The sequence below is a fragment of the Myotis brandtii genome, unplaced genomic scaffold (assembly GCF_000412655.1).
Source record: "Myotis brandtii unplaced genomic scaffold, ASM41265v1 scaffold298, whole genome shotgun sequence".
Taxonomy (NCBI): Eukaryota; Metazoa; Chordata; class Mammalia; order Chiroptera; family Vespertilionidae; genus Myotis; species Myotis brandtii.
Genome location: NW_005361391.1, coordinates 336,590 through 344,157, shown reverse-complemented (window position 1 = coordinate 344,157; position 7,568 = coordinate 336,590).

The following is a 7,568-nucleotide window of genomic DNA, read 5'->3' as shown; positions in this document are numbered from 1 at the left end:
CCTGCCCCCCGCTCCTGCATTTTGCCATCCCTGGATTTGTCCCATGACATAGTGCTGCCTGGACTCCTGAAAGCATTTAGCTTCCCTTGCAGAAATACTGAGCTACGGTTGGGTAAGTCATCTAAATGCTTTCAATCCAAGTCCGTGAGCATCTATTTAGCACCAACAACATCCCCATTAGATGTTTGGAGCTAGGGAGGGAGCTTGAATATAAGGGGGTCAGCCTAGTACAGTGATGACGAAACTTTTGAGCTCAGCGTGTCAGCATTTTGAAAAACCCTAACTTAATTCTGGTGCTGTGTCACATATAGAAATGTTTTGATATTTGCAACCATAGTAAAACAAAGAGTTATATTTTTGATATTTATTTTATATATTTAAATGCCATTTAACAAAGAAAAATCAGCCAAAAAAATGAGTTCGCGTGTCACCTCTGACACGCGTGTCATAGGTTCGCCATCACTGGCCTAGTAGAAAAGGCAGACACACTTTCAGTGCACATGGCACTAACAATTCAAATTGAGTACAGTGAAAACACAGACATGGTGGAGATGCATCCAAAGTTAATAATTGTTTTTCTTTTTTTAAGTAATGGATCATAGTTCCACCTTCACCGCCCCCCCGCACCCGCCCCCCCCAGTGCCAGTTGCTTTAGGGAGTAGTTTGTGTTGTTTCGTTTAAACAGTCTAAATGTATAGACAAGGGAGTGGCAAGCAAGTTTTAATGCTGAGCCATTTCTTGGATTGTTGGTTGCTCTCTGGAGCACTGTGTTGAGAAAGATTCTGAGGCTGTATTTGGTCTCAGCAGGAAATGGTGCTATGAATCACTGGCTGTAATGGGTGCCAGTGTGGAGGGGAGGACAGCCTGCATGCCACAGATATGCCAATCTAAAGTAGATGCAGCCCTTGAAGGAATCAATGCAAAGTTAAAACATTGCTCAACATGCACATTTCCTCAATCCGACTGTAAATGCAGCCCAATCTCTTTGTAACCAGAAGCCTTCTTACACAGATTTGTATGCACTGTGGGTCAAGGCTGGCTCCTGAAATATAAAACAGCAGAGGAAAAGTCAGAGATAAGCACACATCAGAACATTGATGTCCATCCCCCTCCCCTGCCCCACCCCCAGGGTGATTATGTAAGGGCCTCTACTATGTTTGGATACTCTGTCTCAAAAAACAATAAAAATAAAACCTTCCTACAACCTGCTAATGAACCTCTAAGAGTGAGCTGTGGTCTAACAGTATGTGTAGGTAGATTATTCTAGACTTCACATTTACCAAAGTAGAAGCAGGGATTTCTGAGTAGAAATGACAGTTTTCACTTAGAAATGTGGCATATGTGTGCCTGCTGAAAAATAAAACTCCTGATGGGCTTGAAAGATTGAAGGCCCAGCCAGGGCCATCCTGACAGCGGCTGCCAGGCAGCTCCTGGTGCTGATGAACAAGAACACACCCAAGGGTTCCGAGAGAAAGTGGGATGCCGTGACGAGAGCGCTCTAAAACTGTCTGCGTAGTCTGGGTATAATTCTTACTAAAGTTCTATTAAAGTGAAACAAGTGACTATTTTGATTTCTGTCTGCTTAGCGTGTTTGCTTTATAAATCTTGCAGGAGAAAATTGGCCTGCTGGAATTGGATGTTGGGTATAGCACTTCTTTAACATCAAGAAAATGGCCATACATTTTTAAAATTGTTTTCCTTGCAAATAATTTTTAAATAGCCTTACAAAAATGTTTCCCTTGCTTCTCTCCCTAGTGAGTTAAAAACGTACACCCACAGATGCCAGTTGGCACAATTTCTTGTGACTCCAGCAGACAGCAATAGGAATGTATGAGGTGATTGTGGTGGGGGGTAGGGAGACTGCTATTCCTCGTGGTGTGCAAAAATGATCCTCTTTATAACTAATTCCTTAAAGCAAAAGCACTTCCCACCCACAAGTGTTAGTTAATTGGTGGACCAGGGAAGTAAATAAACAAGGCTCAGACAGAGCATGTTTGCTGTTCCTATTTCAACACTAATTACCAACTGTTGTCAGTAAACCAGGAGTGTGCATGGAATTACATTTTCCAGAGTCCTATCCTGGGCCCACAGCCCTGTGGGGCGTCTGGTCAGGTTTCACGTGGTGGTGGGAGCACAGCTGCAGCCAGTGGGAACTCTTGCTCACATACTCCTCCTGTAGAAAGGATGGTGAGCTTCAGCATTAGCTTGCGGTTCCTAAATAAGATGCTTTTCTACTTCAATTATATTGAGGTGGATCAAACATTACAAAATAAGCCTCAAATAGGAGTGCAGCCTTACCCAAAATGAAAGCATATGCTTGGGTGTCTAGATACAATGGTCATATGTTGACACCTTAAACCACACAGGCTGCTGCTGCCATGTTTGGGGCTTACAACAGGCACAAACTGTAAAGAAGGCAGGCATTTGATTTTGACACATTCCCAACTCTCTTGCATGCCATTAAAATTTTTTTAAAGCTCTAGTCTTCTGCTTTTCCATCCAATTAGAGCCATCTTTTCTATTCTCCTGTCCCGCACGTGTGATTCTCTGTTCCAATCCAGAGGGGCACAATTATGTTGTGGAAAGATTGTTGGATGAGGAATTCTTTTATTTATTAATTTATTCAACAGATATTTAAGTACCTATTGGGTGCTGGGCATGGGCTAGGCATTGTAGCTGCAATGTGAACCAAAAAGTCATGGTCTCTGTGCTCATGTTGTGAAGAGATTGACATTAATCAAACAATCGCAAGGATAAATCTATAATTAAATCCACAATAAGTATTGTACTATGAAGTAGAGGTCTTATCAAAGTGTATGATAGAGAGGCTAACCCTGTCTGGGTGAGGAAAGTGGGAAAAGGCAAGAGAGTCAGGGAAAACTTCTCTGTTTTGATGGTCCTTGAACCGAGGTAAGACAAAGAGTAAATAAATGAATGGAAAACAGAACAGTTCCATGTAAGAAGGGTTTGCCTGTGTCTTAGTGAGCTCCCAAGATACAATATTTTTGGTGTTAAAACTGGGGCAGTCCCTGGCAAACCTACACAAAAGGGCATAGATTGTACACAGATCTCAGGGCACATGGGGTGGAGTGAGTGGCATTTAAGGAATGGAAAGAAGGCTAGGATTACTGGGAAAAGTTGGCAGTTTTCCACCCTACATGAGATCCAACGCGAGAGACAGCCGCCAAACCACTTAAGGCCTTAAAGATCATATTAAGATCTCTATCCTAAGAGTAATGGGAAGTGTTTTAAGCAAATATATGAGAGGGTCAGATTTATCTTTTAAAAAGTTCACTCTCGCTAGAATATGGAGACAAGTACCATGCAAAGTTCAGAAACCTTTCCCCTAAGTACAGCTAGTTGTCACCCCTTGGCAGTGGTGTGCTGGCAAATGTTTACCAGTAGGCTTTCTAGGGGAGGGGTGGGCATGGGTGATGGTGGGAAAACCCAGATTGATAGCATTTGCCAATTTCCATGGTGTAAAGCTCTCCCCCAACCCCATGGTCAATTTAAAGCTTCCACATGATGTTGCTGAATGCAGAGTTGGGAAGAAATGCCTGGGTGGACGCTAAGAGCCACATTAGTCCATTCCTTTTCCGAAAAACTCGAGGGGCTGTTCAGACAAAATCTCACTGAAATGACTAAGAAGTTACACCTTTTCCATGACCACGGAGGAATTCTAACCCAGGAGAGGGCTTACAAACCCTTCTACAACATGATAGGCATGGCCAGGCTTGCAGCACTGAATCTGGAGGGTTCCAATAACAGAAAAAATAGAGCACAAAGAGAAATCACATGAGGTATAAAAGGCTCTTTATAAACATGAAACACTTACACATCCTTCTGTGATGTAGGATGCCCATCAGAGATCTGAGCACCAAGTCCACCGTGATGCCCTGGCATTAGAAAGGTTTCTGCTATCGTGCCTCACAGGTTAAACATTTTGGGAATTCCAAATAATATATTAAAAACAAAATAAAATTAAAACCCCACAAACCTCTAGGCTCAGAATGCTGCACGCCTATGGCCTTTCAAAGAAAAGGGATTTGCAGCATTTTAACCCTGAACAACCAGAGTTGTAGAAACTCTAAGGAAATCTGCATTTCTTAAGGGCCTGGATCATTTCTTTCATTTTGCATCCATAATGGCCAGGTTTGAAGCAGAAGTTTAAAAAAAAAAATAGATGTAGCCCTAGCTAGTTTGGCTCAGTGGATAGAGCATCGGCCTGTGGACTGAAGGGTCCCGGGTTCACTTTCAGTCAAGGGCACATGTCTGGTGGTGGTCTCTCTCATCACTGATGTTTCTATCTCACTTTCACTCTCCCTTTCTCTCTGAAATCAATAACAATATTTTTTACTTTAAAAATAGATGTATAGATAAATAATTTGTAAATTGCATTAAAATATATGTCTTTATGATTAACTTTATAATTACGTGTCTATTAAATGCTATACTATTGGCTGACCTTTAATATGAATATTAGCCTCTTCAGAAAAGGATATCTTATTCACTCTTTAAATTTAATTTAAAATATCTTTATTTAGAATATATATAGATGTACAGGAAAGTGCATAGTACAAAAAGTTCCCATAGCCCAGCCAGTGTAGCTCACTGAATCTCACAAATTTTGATGTTATATATTATATTTATTTTTATTTAGTTCAAAATATTTAAAATTTTCTCTTGAGACTTCTTTTTTTATACTTGGGATATTTTATTAAAAGTTCATTGTTCAATTTTTAAGTATTTCAGGATTTTCCATCTATTTTTTTTCTGTCACTGACTTCTAGTTTATTTCCACTGTAAAAAAGCACACTTTGTCTTATTTCTATTCTCTTAAATTTGTTAAAGAGCAATTGATGGGCTAGTATGTGGTCTATCTGGCTGAATATGTCATATGAATTTAAGAAGAATGTGTATTCTGCTATTGTTGGATGGAGTCTTCTATGACTGTCAATTAGTTCACGTTGATTGATAATACTGTTCAGTTCTTCTGTATCCTTATTAATTTTCTACCCAATTGATTAATCAATTACTGTCAGAAGACTGCTAATGAACTATAATCATTTCTTTATATTTTTTCTTTAGGTTCTGCCCATTTGCTTTATGTATTTTGATGTATTTTTCTTAGATGCATGAATTTTTAGGATTGTCATGTATTCTTAGAGAATTGACCCCTTTATCATTACATAATGCTCCTCTTGACTCATGATAGTATTTCTTGTGATGAAGTCTGCTTTGTATGAAATTAATAGTGATTTTGATTAGCGTTAGCATGGTATATTTTTCCCATTTCTCTACTTTTAACCTATTTTATATTTAAAGTGGCTTTCTTGTAGACAACATATATTGGGTCTTACTTTTTATCCATTCTGACAATCTTTGTTGTTTAATTGCTGTATTTAGACCAATTCATATTTAAAGTAATTGTTGATATAGTGGGAGCAATATCTAGCATGCTTACAACTGATCACATTTATTACATTTGTACTTTGTACCCCTGTTGACTATGTTTCTCCCTCATAAGGAGACAAGAAAGCTAGAGGAGCTTTGAGGGAAAAAGTTCCTTCCCCCAACTGAAATAAGGGTCTGGTATATTCTTTTCCCCTGGAGATTAGGCCTTTGTTATGGAGAAGACACTGGCACACTTCAACAAGACTGCTCTTCCTCTCCCCATGCCAGAGCCTTCAGAGGATTTTTCTTGGATCTTCATCTTGTAAAACTGGTGGGATTCTTAGAGGTAAAGTACAAGAAAGTATGGTAGCCACCCAAAGACTGGGACTCCCCCTTCCCCCCCCAAAAAGAAATTTCTCACTTGTGTGCTAATTAACAGCTTCAGGAATTCATCCAAAGTACTGCTTAAGTATTTCCACTAGTTTATGGCACTGCTGTTGCTCTGGTGAGCATATCTTGGCTGTGTCTCTCTAGATGTGCCTGTCTCTCCAGATTTGGGGGTGATGGTTTACCCAAATCTCAGTTCTCTGATGGAACTGAGAAAAGTAGATGATTTTATTTTTTCAGTTTTTTCTTGATGTAATTGTGGAAATTGTGACTTCTAAGGTTTTTACATGTCAGACCAGAGCTGAAACTGAAAATTCATATTTGCTTTTATTTATTTAATCAAACTTTTTATTTTTGGATAATTACAGATTCAGATACAGTTGTAAGAAATAATTCAGATATCCCATGTACCATTTGCTTAGTTTCTCCCAATGGTAATGTCTTGCAAAACTATGTAGTGTAATATTACAACCAGAATATTGACATTGATAGTGTCAGACAGAGAAGATTTCCATCACCATAAGGAACCTTCATGTTGTCCTTTTATAACCACACCCACTTCTCTTGTCCTACCTCTATTGACCCCTGACAAATAGCAATCTGTTCTTCATTTCTATATCATTATCATTGCAATAATTTTATATAAATGCAATCATATCGTATATAACTTTCTGAAATTAGATTTTTATTATTCACTATAATTTTCTGGAGATTCATCCAGGTTATTGTATGTATCAATAATTTTGGGTTTTTTTGTTTGTTTAAAATTGTTGAGTAATATTCCATGGCATGGATATACCACAGTTTATTTAACAATTCATCCATTTAAGGACATTTAGGTGTGTCCATTTTGAGGTTATCTATAATAATAAAAGTATAATATGCTAATTAGACCAGACATCCTTCCAGACAACCTTCTGGACAAAGCCAGGGCTGCAAGGGAAGCCCAGGTCCTGGGTGCCAGAGGGAAGCCAGTGCCGGCAGCTGGGGGAAGGAAGGCCTACTCTTGCATAAATTTCGTGCATCTGGCCTCTAGATATAAATAAAGCCATATGAATGTTTATGTACAGGTTTTTGTGTGAACATAAGTTTTCATTTCTCTTAGATGAATTTCCAGGGTTGCAATTGCTGTGTTACATGGTATTTGCATGTTTAGTTTAAGAAACTGCCAAACTTTTCCAGAGTGTCTGTATGATTTTGTATTATAACCAGCAATGGATGAGTGATTTAGTTTCTCAGCATCCTCTTCAATATTTGGTGGTGTCAATATTTTTTATTTTAGCCATTCTGATAGACGTGTGGTGATGTCTCATTGTGGTTTTAGTTTGCATTTCTCTAATTTCTAATGATGTTGCATATCTTTTCATAAGCTTATTTGCCTCTTCAGTGAAATGTCTGTTCACAACTTTTGTCCATTTTTTAATTGGATTTCTTTTACTGTTTAGTTTTGAGAGTTCTATAGATGGTAGTCCTTTGTCAAATATGCGGTTTTCAAATATAGCCTCTCAGTCTGTAGCTTGTATTTTCATTATCTTAAAAGGGCTTTCATATAGCAAAAGTTTTTGGTTTTTATGACATCCAATTTAATTTAATTTCCTTTATGGATTATGCTTTTGGTGTTACATCTAAGAACTCTTTGCCTAGCCCTCATTACTGAAGATTTTTCTTATGTTTCTTTTTTCCAAAAGGTTTGTAGCTTTACATTTAAGCATATCATATATTTTCAATTAATTATTGTATAAAATGTGAGGGTTAGGTCAAGGTGTTTTGTTTTTGTTTGTTTGTTT